Below are 19,938 nucleotides of genomic sequence, written 5' to 3' on the forward strand. Positions count from 1 at the left end.
TAAATATCTAATGTGATGGTACTTAGGAAACCTTTGTCCCTGTTTCTCAAGGGGATTGGAGTCTCTTGGAGTCCTTTTATTCTTAAAATACGTCAATATAAGGAATCATTGTTGTGCCTCAGATATTTTCACCAGAATTCATTGGGGCTTTTCTGCCACCAGCTGAATTCCTCCCTCTTCCTGCCCTTTTCTGTACCCCCATTCCCCACTCCAGAAGCTGGTTGGAAAACCAACCCTCAACATATCTCAAAATGCCCCATTTACCTTCCCTGAATACTTGGGAGCTGATCGATGTTTCCTGCATGCCCCTCCCTTGATCTGAAGCGAGAAGAGAAGCTGCATATTCTACCTAACTTACGTTACTGTAGGATTGTCAAAGATTGTTTAAAACTTATATTACTTTTCTTTTGAAAATGGCTTTAACTTAATTACTCATAACTATCCAAGAGGGTAATACTCGCACTGGTTGGGGTAATTAGGAAGCCTTAATTAGATCTTTGGAAAAAAAAAATCAAAACTTAGCAGTGTCATCGCTATATTACCCTCATTAGTTCAATCTGGCAGCTTTTAACTGGCACATTTATATTTCTGATTTACATATATTTCCCATGGTGCTGAGCAATAGAACTTGCAATAATAATAATAAAAAAGTTAGGTTACTCTGGAGAGTCATTACATGAGAGATGTGGGTATAGACAATAGATGAAGAATATCCCAGTATCTTACAGCTGCACTTGGTTTATTACTGCTGTACTTAAAATAGAAGTAAAAGTTTATGTGTGGATGCCACTTTTTGTCTATCACTAGCATCGTCCTTAATTAAATTCTACGAGTGAGAAGGAATACATTATTGCTGTAGACCTCCCTTCTTATTTTTGGAGGATAAATATGGTAATTGTAAGCTTCTCTCAATGTTGAGATAAAGCTGTTAGGTATGTAAGGTCCAGAATGCTAAAAACATGTTATAAGCCCTGATCCAACTGGTCTTTAGACAAACCTCTCGCTGGAATCAGCTGAAAGTTTTGCTCAAGATCTTGAGCGAAGCAGAACCATTTTCTTCTTTTTTTTTTTTCAAAAAAACCTGACTTAATTACAATGACAATTTTGGTCCAAACTGTACTTTGTTCTAAAAGAAGTATAAAGTCTTTATGTAAAGGTATATTTTACCTGTTTCACTGCTAAAAAAAAAAACAACCTCAAAACCTGCTTATGTTGGGAGAGAAAAAAACCTTTCATACTGTGCTCTAATGGGAAAACAAATATGACTTGACCTTTCTCCATCATGTGCATCACTATGATTTAAAGCAATTCTATAGGTACGGTCTTGGTAGCATAGAACTTTCTACTTTCTTGGACACGTATCCAAGAGATGCTTCCAGGAGTGGAAAGGGGTTTAAAAAAGTAGGTGGTGAGTTTTGTTTGGTTGCTTTGGGGTTTTTCCTTTTTTTTTTTGGTAAAACCAAAACAACCCATGTTTACTGTTGCACGTGTGATAAACTTCTGGCAAAATAAGTCTGGGATTTCCTAGTTGAGTTTGATGCAGCATTGCCCAGTGCTTTTCTGCTGCTTTCAGTCCTCTCCAACTCGTTGCTGGCTACAGCAATATGAGTATCCCTTTCCAGATTTAACGTACTTCAGAAAAACTGCCCCTTACAGCCTTCTGAGTCTTATTCTTCATCCTCAAATGTTGCATTGCTGGTGTGCCTCCTCAATCTCTCTTTGGTGGGTTATGCAAAAACCACTCTCATTTATAAGGACATATGAAGGTATCTGTTATCTTAATAAGGAGCTGCTGCTGGGGTCAGAATGAGAAGTGGCAGTAGGGGATCATCTGAGCAAAACAGTCTTTGTTTAAATTATGTTTTTTACTATTTTTATGCTTTCTGTGGAAAGGTCAGGGTTGAATTGCATAGGTGACCTGCAGAGACTGCTGCAAATGCAGGAGAAGGTCTGGAGCTGGAGTGGGACAGCTTTTGGGAGGTGGCAATTTCAGGACAGATGGAACATTTGGAAAACTACTTTGTATATAAAACTATAAATGGTCCAGATAATGCTTGCACATTCCTTATTATAACTCTATTAATAGCGCTCTGTGTGTATTAAAAAGGAGAACACGATAGGGAATCAATTTCAGTCTGAAAAGCCAGGGAGCTGAGAAGTAATTTAGGGGTTACTTATCTGATATATAATAGCCAGAGCTACTGGAAGTGGAGGAGGGCAGATGACTACCCTTAGAACTGATTTTATGATGCTGAAGGACAAATTTGTCACGTTTGAATGTAACATAATTATTCAAGATGGTATTCACTCTCAAAATGAATACGCAGAACTGAAGATTCGTTTCTTTCTGCATCAAAGGCAAAAAATATCTTATTCTTAATGCAACTTGTGGTGTTACCATTATGCAGGAGTTCATCCATGTATTACCATGATTATCTCCTTGCCCTCATCATCTACTTTTAGGTTACTGGGGATCTTGGTCCTGTTTTGATCTCCCAGGGCCGTGATGGCCAGCCTATGCCCCTGAACTTGCGGATTCATTTGCAGAAGAGCCTTTGTCATTTTTACCTCCTCTCTCCAGGGAGTTCTCTTTGAGGAAAATCTGGTCAAACCATTCTGATTCATCATAAGCCCCCATCGGTCTTGCAGTTCATTCCCTGGGTTTGATGGTATCTGGAAGGTACCAAAAGATACTTTTTTTTCCTTTAATTTGAACAACATGCTGCTGTCTGCAGAAATGAGCTCAGCCTTTCTTTTCTGAACTTTTCCTTTGCCCTTTGACATAGCTTCCTCAGATGTTGAATGCTGCAGCCTTTCTCTGTTGCTCTTCCAGCTGTGAGCGACATGAGCTTGCTTTAGAAAACATGCCACTGGAGTTGAAAAATGACCAGTAAGTGGCAAATTCAATAGATTTATCGATAGTATAGCATCTATATTAAGAGACAGCCTTTCATAATGATGTAGTCTATCTGCAGTTTATTGAGATGCTGTGGGTCTGAGAAGTTTCTAGATGAATCTGCAAACCATGCAGAAACAAAATATATTAATCTTTCCATCTGAGTGCTTATTTACACAGTATTTACTTTCTTATAATGGCTAAGCTTAAGCTAAGCAAGCATGTTCCTGTGAAATCAGCTACTGTTTGCTCTTCCCCAGCCATGCTTACCCTCTGCAAATCCACAGTATAAACTAATTAGGGATTTGCCGTTAGGAGAAAGTTATGATAAGTTTGCCGACAAGGGCATCGCCTAATCTCATTGCACACACGTCAGTGGCTATACATGTGTGAAATTAAGTGGGGTTTTGCTGATTCCTGCAGACTGCCTGTTTTTATCTTGAGACGCCGTTCCCAATCATAAAATGCATTAACATCTGCTATCGGGGGCTTACTGTAATGTGTAACACCAGCAGCAATTCTTTGATATCACCTTCAAATGTATTGTTAAGGGAGATCACAGAAATGGCTTTGATAGGCTACATGATTTACCTAGTAGAAGGGAAAGCTGATAGGGAAAGTAATCCTGCAAGGTTTTTGCTTCAAATAGAAATGGTATAGATGGATCTGGTGCCTCGGCTGGTGATAGGAGCCTATCTACCTGAGGGCATTTTGTTCTTTTAAGCTTGTGTTAAGTGAAACAATTGGCCTATGAAGACCTTGAAATCAAACACATACCTGCATTATGGAGGATGATGGGAGGTTTGAAGTGATGATAATGCAGAGCAGGGAATAAAAACAAACAAACAAAAAAGCCAACAAACCAACTGCCTTCTATGCAGTGAAAAGGGAAGATCTCCGGTTCTAAAACCTGAGCCTAATTTTTCTCTGGGTCACAATAAAACAATAATTACTTAACTTCTACAGGATTTGCCACAGGGAAGGTATGATGGTGCATAAAGCACCAGATACACATGGCCAAGAAGACAATATCAAGTTCATTCAGCTTTGTAATATGTTTACTTTGTAGTTTTCAAGCGATTTCCAGCTAGTTAAATCTTCCTGGGCTTTCAGCTGAGGCACAATTTTAGAAGTAGTTACACTCCATTTGGAAAGAGAGTAAGAATAGTGAACCAGAGTTTGTCACATGTGTCTGAACTTAACTGCAAGTAGGCCTAATAAAATCTCTCCTCTGGCAGTGAGCAATGACTTCGTGGAAGCCTTCTTTTTGCTCAGCTGTCATAGTAAATGCTATTAAAGTGCCATGCAACAACAGTCTTGTAGAGCTTTTTAACTAAGCACGACCAAGATCAGCTGCTCAAGGACATCAGCAAGTACCTTGTGTCCTCTGTGTGCTGCTCAGCACAGCCTGCCCATGCTAATGCAGCTCTTCTCATTAGGGATGCTCCAGGGCACTGTTAGAACACCACCTCCTTTGTCCCTGTCTTGAGCTGCACCAGTTTTAAGTGCAGTGGTTGCAATGTGCCACGATGCCCAAAACGGGGTGAGGGGAAAACAAAAATCAAAGAAAAGAAAACCACAAAACCCCAGTTTTTCTTCCTCTTGAAACATGTCATCTTATTTCAGTCTGGTATCTCATTATAAAATATCTGATCTCTATGCTTTTTGCACTGTTGAATAGAGATCTGTGTTCGTTTTTTGGGAAGTAGAAGACATTGTGAACTGTACTGCAAAGTCTTGGGTCTGAAATAGCTGTGTGTGGAGGGAAGCGTATGAAATAGGTGATTCGTTATTATCTGATAGCTGGCATAGATGTACTGATTATTTTTCCTTAACCTTAATTCTATGGAAATATCTGTAGTGGGGACCTGTAAACCAGGAGAGGTTTGATGGTGCTCAAAAGTAAGGCTTTCCTTTTACCTCCTTCTTTCTCTGGAGGGTGGAGGGAGGAAAGGAAGGCATGAAAAATGAGAATTAACTGAAACCTGTAATTCTTTCCTGTTAGTTAGACTAAACCCATATAATCAGCTAAGTCACGAGGTATATGAAGAAAACAGTGAAAAGATATGGACTAGATGACCTTCATGGTCCCTTCCAATCCAAACCATTTTATGATTCTATGAAAACATCGCGTTAAAAACAGACTGACCAGCCATGCAATTTGCATAGTTAACCTTACAGATGTTAATGAATGTGTAGTTTGTAGGGAATCAAACTCAGCCACTTCCTATAATGAGCTAATTGGGATTTCTGAGGCTGTTGCACATTAAGTAAAATAACTAGGCTGTGAGCGAGATGCTGAGTTTGGGATATTTCCCCTGTGGTATTCAAAGCATGGAAGAAAATCTGCAGAAATTGCAGGGCAGACTGGCTTAATCAGAAGTCCTGGCTGTAGCAATCAGGATCAAATTAATAGTAATTGTGTTAATCAGCCTGCAAACTTTTATGCCACGTACATGATTTCAAATATCACCAGATCCTGTACAGTGAGTCAGTTGCTGTTGATATCATGAAAATACTTTGGGAGGAGGCACTTTTTTTTGTGGGAAGGTAGCTGATCTATTTTTCTTCCAGCAGTTTTTGTAGAAGCCTTCAATTTTTTTTTTTTCTTCTTTTGGTTATTGAATTTCAGAAATCTTCCAAATCATAACTCATAATTCCCATCCTGCTTTTCAGAAAGGGGCTTGTTTTAGTATCTCCGCTCAAGGAATGCTCCCTTCTGTAACTAAGCAGCACGTTAATTTGCTCTGCTGACTATGGATATACCCTGAATAAAACCTTCAAGTCAGGTTGTGGCTGACCCCAAGGCCTTTGCTCTCCTGGCTCTGCTGATGCCTCGGGGTGACTTTGCATAGAGATGAGGTACCAGTCTCCTGCAGATGAAACTTTAACCCACTTGTATCTTACTAGAAAAAAACAGGTTCCTGCTTAATATTTGGTGCCTTAAAACTGGAGCTGAGTGTGCAGGAGTTACTGGCAGGTTGGGTGCTATTTTGCTGAACCAGTCAATCATGCCTTGCAAATCAGAAGGAGGCTTGCTTTGGCAGTGGCAATTAAGGCATCACACTTGCCTTGCACCTGGGGAAGCAGCATGGCCCAGGGCTGAGTTTCCCAGCCTGTGGCAGCTCAGGTGAGAGGAAACACTGAGCTGAGCTGTTATTTCCCAGTGCTGCTTTTTTTATTTTTATTTTCCTTCCCTCCAAATGTGTGCTCTTTCCCATCTCACCTATTGAAAGTGTGAGCTCTGGTAGGGCTCCTGAGCCCTAACCCAGGAACAGATGTAATTCTGAACGGTTGTGTTGTGATGATCTCTCTCCTGTGTGTACTTGCATGTTTGCTTTTTTGTTATAAATTTGTCATGGGTAGCCTTTTGCTGCCAATAACAGTAAACAGGAGCGATAAATGCTTCTCCTAAGAGGACTGAAAGAATCTGTAGTGACTGGAAGTGACTAATGCCATCATGTAGCACACCAAACTAATTTATACTTTCTTATCTTTTGCTAATCATAATATATCCCTTATCTATGTGCACAAATCCTCCTTGCAGAAGTAGGTATAGATGTCCATCCTTCATTTGGGACTCCCTACCTCCCTCCTGAAAAAATACAATCCAAATAAGACAAATCTAGCATATAAAATAATCCTTACATTCCTGGAGCAAGAAACAGAGCCTCATGCGTGTTTAAAGTCGGGCTTTGTCAAAGCCAAAGGGAATTTTGCTTCAGTGGAAATGGAGCTGATCCAAATGCGGAATGGAAATGTAGAAAAAAATTGGGCCCAGGAAGCATTAGGGAGAGCAAAGTATGAAATTGCCTTTGAAAGGTAAAGCTAAATTAGGACTTGAAGTAACCTGGACTCAGTTTCTGCTCCTGCTTTGTTTCATTTGTCAATTTGAGCAAATTACTTAAGCTTTTAATTAGGGTACATTCAGGTTATGAAACATAAGTAAGCCAAAAGATTGGTGGGTTTTCTTTATTTTTTCTTTAAATGTACCTGTGCCTTGGAGCAGAGGGCCTGGATTCCTTGGGCGCTTTCAAGTGTATCCAAAACACAAATGCAGTCTCTGTTGTGTGGCTTTTTTTTCCTAAAGGTCGGATGATGAATGCTGCAGCTGGGGAGAAAGTGTCAGAAACAAACAGCAGTGGGAGGTGAGAGGGGGCAGCCGTGATCACATCACCACATTGCCACATCAATTAAAGCTTGCTATTGTCAGCTCTGATTGGCGAGTGGCATTAGAACCCCATTTCCTTCAGAACAAGGCTGAAGAAGTCATTATATTGTAATGTGTCATCTTTTTCGAGAGATGTCTACAGGAGTCTTCTCATGCCTAAATTCCTGTCTAGAAGTGTAGGAAACAAAATAGCTTGTCTCCTGTCCTACATTGATTATTACATAAAAAATGTGATTTTTTTTTTCTGTCTGATGCTATAGTTAAATTTCAAAATGCTTATCTTAGTCTGATTCACCTGTCTGAGCGTTGTCCCTCAGACAATGACAATGCTGCTGTAAGACACAGGGATTGTGCAGAGGGAGGAGGCACCCTTTGGCTTTCCAGTTTCCTGACCCCTTGTAAAGCGAAATCATATTCCCTTCCTCTTTGTGATTGGAGGGACAGGGCTTTTCTGAGGTCTTCCTGAAATCACTGCAGCAAGCTGTGATGTGAATAATAGATGACACACAAATCCCTGCCCAGTGAAAAAGAGAATACAGTGTGGTGCAGCTTTTCTGTTGCACTGGCTGTGTACTGAAAGCATCTGCAATTCAATAAAAGAAAGAAAGCACCTACTAAGAAGAAATAAAAGCTCTCATACCTCACTATGACCTAGCTGGAGACAGCAGGATGTCATCCTTCGGTTCTGACTATAAATCTTCCCCTTTGGAAGCCTTTCTTTCTCTATATTGCAGAGAAACCAACAGCCTTTCTGTTACATTCATGCCTTTCCCATTCTCCTCAAGCATTCAAAAAAACCTGTTTGCAATGCACAGCCTGATGTACAAGTATGCAATTTCAGCTTTTGAGGCTCCCCTGCCTCATCTCATTGCCCCTGTGCCCCGTGGAGTTTCTGCCTCCAGCAGACGCTGGTCTGCCATTGCCTCTATGGGTTTGGTCCCTCTCTTAAAGTAGGTTTTGGTATTGCAAATCTCTTCTCTTAATGGGAATGCCTTTATAGGAAGTCCAAGTGATTCCTGCCAGATGTGGTGGCAGTGGCTGGGAGGAAGAGGAGTTGAGGGGCTAAGTCCATACTGTAGTCACCTATGGCACCTTTAGTCCAAGGAACTCCTCTCTCATCCCTTCTCTCCTGTCTGCCCTGGCTCTGCTATTGGAAATAAAGACAATCTTCCCCTGTTATTCCTCAAATTTAACTGCATTAAATTTATTTAACTTTCTGGAAATTTCAGAGCGTTTCTTAATAGTCTTTCTTAGTCTTCAGTTTAATAATGGACTCATCCTTGCCTGGTGGGAAGGTCTCTCCTGTCACCCTGTGAGATTTTCTTCTTCCTGGAGACTTTTTTTTTTCCCCTAGCTTTTTCTTTTTGCACCGACATAGGTTGTTGCTCTTTTTCCCCTCAAGGTGTTCTGTGAACCAACCATCTATCTTTCTGTATTTTCATTTTTCTTTGTTTTTCCTCCTTTGGCATTTTTGCTTCATTATACACACTGTTCATGCTCCCTCCATCCTAAATATCTCCTTGATATTTTGTTGTTTTATATTTTCTTTATAGGTCACCTCTGCATACTTAGTAATTTATATCAGCATTTCTAATAAATGTCTAATTCCAGAAATATATACATTTCACTCAAAATTAATTTTAATATACTTAGTTTGGTGACATCTTTAAGCTATCAAATATAAACCATTAAATGAAAAAGTTTAGTTGAAATTTCTAAAGCGAATTCAACAGAAAATGAGAAGTATTTTCACATCTAAAATACAGAGATAGCCTTATTAAAAGTTGTGTTAGATCAAGCTGTAAAGTCCATTCTTTCTTCTCCTTTTTAGTTTCTGAAGGCAAATGGGGGGGAAAAAAACGCATAAATCAAATCAGCATTTTCCATTCCTCTTGGTTAGGGCAGGCTTTTTCCCTTGTTAGCCCGGAAGGTCAGGAGGATAGAATGGAATATAAATGACATTAAAAATGTTTGGCACCATTTTTTTTTTACACTAAAAATTTGAGCATGTACTTATATGCTGTCTTTTGACTCTTTGTTCCCAAACTTCCAAAGCAAATTAGGTGCTCTGTGCAGCAGACTTGTGTGAGAGAAAGATTAGTGACATTTAAGAAGCAACTATATAGAGGGAAATGCAGCCTAGTGATGACCATAAGCCTTCTGTATCTATTCATGAATTCATGGGACTAGTCTAGTGTATTGAGGGTGAACTCTAGGGATGATAAACAGAAACTTAGAAATGCTGAAATATGAATTGCTAATAAGGTTCTTTAACCTGGGGCTTGTATTAGTCTCCTCTCTTACCTGGCTGGCGAGTCACTGAACTCATTTCAAAGGATATCTCTTGGCTGAGATAAAATAGGTTTGAGGTTTGTTTGCAGCCGCTCAAATTTGTCACAGGACTTCAGGCAAAAACTCATACTTCAGCCTACAGGAAAGTTTAATTTGCTGGGTCTAGCATTCTCTCTGAATGATTAGTTTCCTCTAACTATACCTCACTCTCTGCTCATGTTTCCCTGCTAAATGAGCCATGCTGCACCCTTCCAAATGGTTATTCAACTGGAGGCTCTCTCTACAGATATTCCCATTACTACTTTCAGAACCGAGCTAGGCACTTTATTCAGAAGTGGAACTTTGCTACTTTGCTGCTGTAGATACTTTGTCATTCTAGAAAGATTTTACCCAGCATGGTTTTACTTGGTAGTCTTCTATGGTAGTCAGAGAAAGCTGATGATCCTACAATTGTGAAGTTCTTAAATATGTATTTTATTGTTGTTGGTTCATAGTGTATTTTATATTACTTTTAATTGGCACTGAAATTGAGAAGATTCAGCTTTGCAGAAATTAAAGTGGCTGCAGTTATACATAATTAATCCATCAACCAGGAGTTCAGCATTGATCATCAGAACAGATCATAAGTCCTTCCTCTGTCTTCTGTAATTTGCTTTTTCCAATTACATGATGTCATTGTTATAATTAATAGCACTAAGCCACTACCATTTTCACTGCCTCTCTTTTTAAATGAGGTTTGGAATTGTAGCAGTGAGTAGGATCTGTGAGGAACAGAAGATGGCATTTATGTGTGAGCTGTTACAATCCTGACTCGTGAACAGTCCAGTGTGGCTCTTGAGCTGGGATGGGATGTGTTGTAGTCCAAAAGCCCATTTTTGTAGAAATCCAAAATTCTCTGTCTTGCAGACTCACAATGTTGAAGCCTGTAGCAAAGCAAAGTTTCTGTAGCAAAGCTGGGAAGAGAAACAAGGAGCTCCAGCCAGCACATCTCTACTTTGAGGAAGGCTCCTTCTCTTGTTTGCATACTAGTTGTTCAAAAAGTCACAAAGACTTTGCATTTAACCACTTTGTGCCTCTCTCTCTCTCTACGAGCAGAACTCCTTTTCCAATCCTGTCTTGTACCTGGGGGCTTTGCCTGCAAAGTACTTTGTGCCCCAACTCCTGCAGACTTCTCAGAAGACCTCAACCAGTCTGCGTGTTTCTAGGGTGCATACTGTAAAGCAGAATATAAGGCTCTCTAGAAATTCAGGGTTGTCCATGGTCTTATGCTGTGTGTATTTTTTGTCTTTATTTTCTTGCACCCACTATTACTGGGAGAAGTGCCATTACAGAATGGAAAGCACAGGCGAATAGGTCACGCCTATTTTGGTGGAGATGTCTGTTGGTGAAGCTGGATTTGTGCTCGCTACATTTTATGGAAAATAATTATTGGTGGAATATAATTAATTCTTGAAGTGGTTTAATTGTGGTCCCTCTCTAAGTCCTTGCTATATTTGGACTTTGCTTTCTTCAGTAAACAGGTCATGGTTTTGTAGTCATGACTGCCTGCAGTGGGTGTAAGAATTGGTGTATACAAGCAGAGCTCCACTGTCAGCAACGGGTAAAGAAGGAGTCCAGAGGAAATGAGTTGAAAGGTAAAAAAGCCTGTAATACATATAAAGCAAATGTCTCACATCTTGCACAAGATCCTTCAATGTATGAATTACAAACTTTATTTGGAAATTCTGGAAAAGAACCAGACTAGTGAAAATCTACAGATGGATGGAATGGGGGCCAGGGACGGGGGGAATGGTTATTTTTATAAGAGCAGTAACTTTATTCTCAACTTTGTCTAACGGTCTGGTGATCTTGGTAAGTTTATGGTTCAGATGGATGCATGAGAGCCATCGTTTAAGAAGCTTGGGATGAAATATGCTAGAAAATGGGAAGACATGACTGTTAGAGTCCAAATGAAGGGAGTTAAATTGTTCTACTTGCCTAAGAATGACTTAATGTTAAAAGAGGACATGCCTATCATCATAGTTCCTTGGACCTGGAACAGGAAAGAAGGAGAAAGAGAGAAAACTGTCTGCAAAATGCGAAAAGCAGTCTGGTGTTGCAGCTATGACATATCCTCCATTGTATACATTAATCAAAAAACATGAGGTGCTCTAGCATTCATGAATAATTCAGGCAACAGAAAGGAGGCCATTCGACACTGACCCAACACAAGAGTGGTCCCATCAATCTCTGTTTCTGAAGGAAGCCCAGGCAATGGCAACATCCTTTTGAAAGAACCAACACAGGACACTTTTGATTTGCAAGCTAAAGTGGCCCTAAAGGAAGAAAATCAATTCCAACACAAAATGACATGTGAGTTTTATTAAGTCAGCACCGTCTAGCCAGCATTATTTAACAGTATGAGCTACTCTGACCTCTATGAAGAGTTAAACTGCATGAGCAGGATAATGTATGCTTCAGTTTAGCTCCAGAAGTTAGTCAAGAGTTAAGGTAGAAACAGTCTGGCAAAGCTGGATTTACCTACTATTTATGTCCTGGAATAACAAGTAGGTGAAATGTAAAATCTCAGCTCCAGTTAAGTGTTGCAAGTAAGATCAGGTGCTTCCTTTCAGTACATTTAGTTGACATCAGCTTTGAAAAACCTACAAGAACAGGTTTCCCTTGGGGGTTGTGTGGGGGTGTGTGTGTGGGGGTGGATGAGTGGAAGTGGAGCAAAACCCCACTTCTGGTAGCTTTTTGGCTCTGACAAGAGTAGGAAATTTGCCAGAATCCATCTTTCCTGATATTCTGGGACGTGTTCTAGTTTTAAGTAGGAAACCTGCAGTCTGGAAAGCAAAATCTGTACACAAACATAATGAGTAAATGGGTTTTATTTTTTTTCGTACTACTAATATTTGAAGATTGCAACTTTTACGACCAGTGCAGAAGGAATTTGGAACTTAAAATGTTCTGGAATGAAAGAGGGAGTGCCATATCTAGAAATGGCCAATAGCTGGGAGATAATGTTTTGGTGTCTGGTGTTGGCTATACAGGATGTATTTCTGACTGTTCCCTAATTCTCTGGACTTTGTTAGAAATCTTGCAGTTGGTAATGCTTCCTTGACAAAAGTGTCATTAAAACTGCTATATTCTGAAAAACAATACATTCAGCAGATGTTCTTTTTCTGCTGAGTAAAAAAAAATGAGTGTTTAAGACCTTTTTTTATTAATTCTTTTTCTTAAAAGTAAAGATGTGTGAATCTTTTCAGTCCAAAGTTTTTCCCCTAAAAATGTTCATTTTCCTCGTTTATTTTGGCTGCAAATGTTTTACCTTGTAAGTTCTAAATTAAATATTCAGTGTGGTGTTTCAAAATGACATTTCATTTTGGAATTGTATGCAGTTTTTTTGTGGTTTTTTTTTTTTACAGATTAGAAAAAGGAGATCTGTCCTTGCTGATGAACTTTTTTTTTTAGCTCTTCTATTCAGCCAGGAATTTGGAAAATCAATTATTCACGCAATTCTATTTGAGTGAAGGCTTAGGTCAGGTTGGTTCTTACCCTGCCATTCCAATTATTTTATAATATATGCAAATTCCCTTTGGCTCTTTGGCTCTCTGATAGTCTAGTCTGTCAAACCTTGGCTGCCTAATTGCATTAAAAATGAGACTCATCAAGCAAATCAGATGCAATTCTGCCCTTAACAGCTCTAATTGTTAAGAAGGTTTGCTCAATTTTGCTCAATTGTTAAAGGGACCCACTCTTTGATATTATTTCCCCCCTCCCTTTTTTTTTTTCAGTGCAGATAAGAACTTTGTAGTGCAACTCAACTCCTAAGAGCAGAATGTAAAGCTACCTTTAAGCTCTGGTAATTTCCCTACCAGAAATATATAAACTAAACTCGCCAGTAAGACTAGAAAGGAATGCATGGCTTCACGAGATGTCAGCTGGAAGACTATGCTGAAGGCTCCAGTGGTTTTGCTGCTGAGATGGCCTTGAAAGAAACTTCGAGACCAGTAGTCCAAGACCCTACTCATGGGCATAGGTGATCACTGCTTTCAATGAAACCGTTTAAGACATCATTTGAGCATGAGGATGGGATTCTGAGTCATGTGTTTCCTTCAGTAGTGAAACCGTTTCCCCAAGGACTTCAGTTTTGAAAGCCCAACTCTAGCCTGCTGATTAAGGCATCCCGTGATTGGGACCACAAGAAGTTTTTCATTTGTTTTGGATACAATTAAAGGCAAAGAAATTTAGCATGTAATTTGCTGGCAAGCTGCACCTCCCACCTACCCCAATAACCCTCTAACCCTTATGCTTTATGCAGATTTAGGTAATGATGAAACTCAGGGGAGATGTGAATTATAACTTGTCTGTGGCTTGGCTAATGAAGAAGGAACAGACTTTGTTTCCATCTGGACTGTGGTTTTATTTATGTTCTCCCCTTTAAATAACGGAAGTTGAATTTCTTAAAAATTACTGCAAAAGCATATTAACCTGAGTTTACTGGTAGTGAGAATATGGCTTCTGAACAGCTCTTGTCTAAACGAATACTTGTTGCTTATATAAAGAGTATTAACATTAGCAGAACATCTTCAAGACGTGCAGCACCTTGTAGAGTTATGAGGGTTTGCTTACAGGAGCAGTCTGATGAACGCTACCTGTGCAGAACTCTTTAAATATGGCCTCTGCCTTTTCAAGTGGGTGTCCAAACAATTTTCCAAGGGTAAAAAAGGGGTTCCAAGTATAAGGAAGCCCTAGATTCACAGTTGAAAGAAGCGCCATCAGCAAGCATGTTGCCTGCAGCCTCTGGCCTTATAGGAGATTTGGTTGTGTAGATATGTAATGCTACAGCTAGAAAAGCTGATAGCTTCCTTTTTAATTTGGCGTCTTCCAAAGAACAGAGAGCAAGAGTTAAATGCTTTGCCTTTGCGGGCTTTTCAAAAAGATACAAGAGTCTGGAAAAACAGCATCTAATAAAATGAAATGAAAACATAGCTTGAGATGTTAGCAGAGACAAAGTGAGGACAAGACCAGTTAGCAGCAGTTAGGTCTTTTACACAATTTCATGATTAATTTCTAACAATGTGGGCTAGTATTCCTGGGCAAAGGCCATTAGTTTGACATCATCCAGTTCTTCAACCCACTGATATGTTCCCCTGTGTGTTTAGGGGGTTCCCACATCTCCAGTAATTTCCCTGCAGTCTCCACAAAGGTTTGCAGTGGCTTTTGGGGCCAGTGAGAAAGCAGAGGGTGAAGCACTACCTGTACATTACAGAACCCCAGCGCCGTCTATAATATTTTCTTAATCTCTTGGTAAAACTAGAAAACACCTTGCAGCTAAGTTGTAGGAGATACTATAGAGCAATTGACCTTCAGACTTCACAGTATTTCCATAGGCCTTAGATTATAACATTGGAAAATATTCATATAGTTCTAGCCTCGGTGATGATGGTGTGAAAATGAAGCTGGGGTAGGAAAACAGAGATTTGAACCCCTAAGTAAAGAGACAATTTTATATTCAATTGTACGTAGGGACTTGAATCTGTTTTTCCTGGGTGAAATTTATCCCTGGAGGACAGGAAGCCCACCAAAAATCCTACTGTGGTCTTATTTTGAGAAATGAAATGAGTTATCTGTGAACAGAAATTCAGAACAAAGATTTCATCTTATTCTCATTATTTGGTCCGTTGGATGTTATTAGGACCTATTGAAAAAATGTCCCATTTTGCCTTTTATGGGATTTACATTCACTCTTCAAATTGTTTGCCTTGTTGGAGGTAGAGGCCATCTAATTTCCAGTTTAAAATTTGTGGCACTCAGAACATGCATGCTGCCTTGCACTTATGCACAGCCATAATTTGTGGGGAGAGAGGATTTTACTTTTGTTCTTTCTCAGATTGATTTTTTTTTTTCTTTACCCTAATGCAAGATGTGTAGACAGAGAAGGCGCAGCTGTTGGAGCAGTCGAAAACAGGGTGCATTACGGCACATGTTCAATCTCCTGTCAGTCCTGTACGTGTATTATGTCATGCTTGCTGCCTGCTTCTCTTAAAGAAATAGAAAAGATATGCAGGAAGCAGCCATATGTTTAAACATAAGCATGAGGAACAACTGGATACTTGTCCGGCCCTTCATTGCTATCATGTCTATAAGGTCCCTCATGCACCGGATCAGATGTGAAGTCTTTCTTTTTTGTTTTCCCTTTCGATAAGATGACAAACGGTTTGTTCTAATTCAGTAACTGATGTATTTAAATGCCTTGGCCCAGCTCCTGAAGCTTGCTAAAATATATAATTCGATCTTATCAGATCCTGTTACACTGCTTCCTTGTTGACCATATGGTGGCAAAGTTCTGAGAAAGGAAATAGATTTAGGAAAGAAACAATGAGAATTGTTCCTGCTTCTGAATGATATATGGGGTTTACTTAGTTCCTACTGTTTCCTGAAAGGGCACTCTGGAGAGTAAATTACTCTCTTAATGGTGTCTAAAGAGATGTGCCTAAAATAGCTTCTGTCCTACTGTTAATAAATAATCTGCAAACATGCCACACTTCTCAGCTTTTCATTATATTAGGGAAAACACAGACTTTTCACAGTCCTGTCCCTGGGTGTGCATTTAATTTTATCTAGCTTCCGTCATATGCCAAGAAATGGAGCCTTTCTCTCAAGCAGTGATTCAATGAAAAGAATTGCATAGATCATATTTTTAAGCTTTTTTTTTTTTAAAAAAAAAATAATAAACCAACAATAACTATCTGGTTCCCAAGCCATCCAGTGCCCTTTTTTCTAAATCTTTTTAACAAGCTTGAGAGCATTGAAAAAAATCCTGGACCTCTTGGAGTGAGGTCACAGGACTGTCTCAGGCTCTCAGCTTCTGCTCCTCTATGAATTAACGTGTGGGAGCCACATGTCCCATCACCAGTGCATGTTGGGTGAACCAAGATCAAACTGCTTTCATTTTTTTGGCTTACAAGCAATACAGAACTTGCTGACATCTAAAAACGAACAGACTAAATGCACAAGCAAGGAAGGGGATTATCTTGATCTATGGATGCTTTTCCTTGGAATGCCTGAACAGTACAGATTACACCTTCTTATAGTTAAAGGGATTTTCATTTTATTACTGACTCTGGATAGATTGAGCAATGTTCCCCTGAACCCTAGCTGTGTAGCTTCTCTACCCTGAAAAGATGTGGTTTGTCTTCAGAGAGTTGTTCCATCTCTCCCCTTCCTCTTGTCTCTGGTCATTCACCTTTACAGTCCAGATTTCTTTCTCTTCAGCTGTCCGTAGCCATTTCTTTTGTGACACCTCTGAACTGGTAGCAAATTTGGCAGGGAGCTTGGACACAGAAGTGGTTTCACTTTGTGGTGTTCTTTGTTTTCCGGCTCCCCAACCAGGACGTGCTCCTCCACCATGAGCTGGGATTCACCCTGGAATAAACATGCGGATGTGGCCATAGAGTCTGCAGTGCTCTCTCTGTCTGTGGATGGTGAATCTCTGGCTGTAGAGTAGAGAAGACGGAGTGGCTGCAGTTCCTCCCCAGTTCTCAGGACTGCATTATGTATCGTTTATATTAAAAAAAGAAGTGTTTTCCGTAGCTGGAGAAGAATGGCATGTCTCACTGTCAAGGTTTCCTCCAGAAGGCAGTATAATAAACTATGCTTTGAGATGAATAACAGACTAAAACTTTTGGGACTTGACCTAAAACTTTGTATTTGTCTAGATCAGGATTGAACTGTCCTTTATATGAACATCTTCATGAATGCTGCGGCTGATTTTATGATCCGATAAATAGGAACTAGATGTAGAAGTGTCTCTTCCTTTTCCTCTTACACTTTCCACTGCTCTTTTTCTTTTGTTTGTTTGTTTTTAACCAACCAACCAACCCTCTCTTCCCAAAAGATAGTTTACATAGGGCTGCTATTTGTCTTCTCTGGTGTCATCACTTTGGTGCAAATTTGTATCACAGGATTCCTCATTTCCCTGTAGTCATGTGGAAAAGTAAGTTCCAGTGATTGTAGCTGTGGAGAGCTGGGCTATCTTGTTCTTTTCCTGGCATTAATTGTAGTATCGCTTTGGTCACTTCCATTTTATGCCTTAATTTTGCCTTTCAAAATACAGACATAATCTCATCTGGAATCTCCTATGGTGTGTTTTGGGATGGGTAATCCCAGCACGTGCACATCATAAACGTTGTTCTCTGCAGTGGTGAATTAGCTCAAGAAACTACTACCAGAGGGCATGAGCAAAACTTAGTGCAATTGCTTTTTTTCCTGCCTCATGCTGTTTGCTTTTCCCTGACATTGCCCTTAATATTGATGAATACAGTATTAAGTCCCAATGCTAGTTAGATTAGTATACATCTTTTCATTTGGAGGGGGTTTGCACAGGTAAAGCCTAAACCGACTTAATCCGTACTGAGGCCTTCTGGTGAAGGAGCCGCAAGCAGAATTTCTTGGTCCTATTCTGCCTTCAGCTACAAATTATCTTGTTATTCCTCAAAATATTTCTCATCTGACAGCATTTAAGAGCAGATTGTCTCAAGCATTTTGGGATAGTGGACATTGATTACTCACTGGTTGCAGTTTGCTTTAAAGTTTCTTAATGGAAACAGAAAACCTTTTGTCTGAAGGGACCTGAAAAGTGCTTTGCAAATAGCAATTAACCCCCATGCCATTCCAGTTGGTTGTCTGCTGTTAACCTTGTAAGCTCTCCTGAATTGTTTGCCTGTGTATGTTCTCTGTCTGAACCTTGATTTAATACATGAGATATTACCATGATGTTGGTAAAAATCCTCTCTTGACTCAGGGAGAAACTGGAAGTCTGGAGGTCACTTCAGTTTGCAACATATAGGGAAAGAGAAAGTTTTGTGGATTCTGAGTGGAAATGGGAAAGGATAAATCAGAATTTGACTTTTTAATTTTATTTTTCTTTTCCTTTCAAAAGGGTTCTGTCTCTCTAAGAGTTTCAATGTTAAAGAAGTTTTAGGGCTTTGCATGGGCTGTGATTGATCACTGCAACTGATGCTTGCAAATCTCTCCAGATGCCCCAGCTCAAAACAAGCTGCTCTCCTGGTGAAATATTTTAAACTGATCAATAACTGCTCCTTTTGGTTTTAATTTACTCTCCAAGCAGTGGAAATCAGCAGTTCAGACTTGATCTGATATCTCTCTGTAGGTGTTAGAATCATAGTATAGTTTAGGTTGGAAGGGACCTTAAAGCCCATCCAGTTCCACCCCACTGCCATGGGCAGGGACACCTCCCACTGGATCAGGTTGCTCAAAGGCTTATCCAACCTGGTCTTGAAGACTTCCAGGGATGGGGCATCAACAACTTCTCTGGGCAACCTGTTCCATTGCCTCACCACCCTCTGTTCCACCAAAACCATTAGTGGCACAAGGATAAAATTGCATTACTACTGCGGCAAACCAGTCCGCTAACGTGCACATCTCCGTAAGATGTTTTTGTTAGTTAGGAGGACTGCAGTATCTCTCTCACCTCAGTTTTATTGTCTCACTGCAGTATCTCTCTCACCTCAGTTTTATTGTCTCACGGCACTAAAGTGCCATGGGATGTTTAGCAGTCATTGAGCTTCTCTGCACCTCTGTTTTCCAGTGCTAAAGTAGGGAGACAATATTGACCTGTCATTCAGGGGTAATGAAAAGGTTGATCGTTATCTGCAAAGTACTTCTAGAGTCAGAAGTGAAAAGTGCTATATTTCTTGTCATAGGCTTAGACAGAAGCTGCTTCTGTGCTGGGATTTCAATTGGCTCATTTTGTAATAATCTCCCAAGGTGCCTCGTGCAGTGCATGCATTTAGATTAATATAGATATGTTAATTATTGCTGAATTAAATGTGCTTGTACCAGCCACTGGATATCCTAGCTTTTTAAAGTTGCTAACATGTATCACTTAAATAAAAATAATCTTTTTTCTTTTTTTCCCCCCTAGCTCCCAGCCTGCAGAGAGAGAATTTATTTTAGCGTAGCACAAAAAGCTAAGGGGATACTAAGGCAAGGAAGGCAGGCTGGGGGTATCCCTGACTCTTGGGATCATGTGTATTTTCATTTTCCTTTGTACTCAAGACACTTCTAGACACTGATGTTTGTAAAAGAAATGGAAAGCTTTTGGTGCTGTGGTGTGTTCAGGAGAATGAGTAAGTCTGTTAATTAGAAAGCTGACACATCTGAAAGAAGATAAATAGCAAATCAGGGAAACTTGTATTGTTTAATGCACTCTGAAGTGGGCAATTAAATTAAGGCTCGGTGGCAGAGGGGAGAAGAGGTGTTGTTAATGGTACACGTTAAAGAGCTGGGGACAGAAGGGGAGGGTTCATGAGGGCCAGCCCTGATCTAACAAGCTCCTACTTCCTCCAAATATTTAAATGTAAGCCATAAAGATAATAGCTGTTTGTGCTCCCTTCCTGTTGATTATTATCCTACAGGTAAAAACCACAAGGTCACTAAGCTGGGCTGTTTGCCAAGGAAGTTTAATTGTGAAATCTGTATTAAAAGAAAGGAAACGTTAAGAGCAATGTGTCTCTAGGAATGGATTAAATTTTCTTCTAATTATCCAGAAATATGAAAGCTGCGTGCAAAG

This window comes from Cuculus canorus, chromosome 12 (assembly GCF_017976375.1).
Source record: "Cuculus canorus isolate bCucCan1 chromosome 12, bCucCan1.pri, whole genome shotgun sequence".
Taxonomy (NCBI): domain Eukaryota; kingdom Metazoa; phylum Chordata; class Aves; order Cuculiformes; family Cuculidae; genus Cuculus; species Cuculus canorus.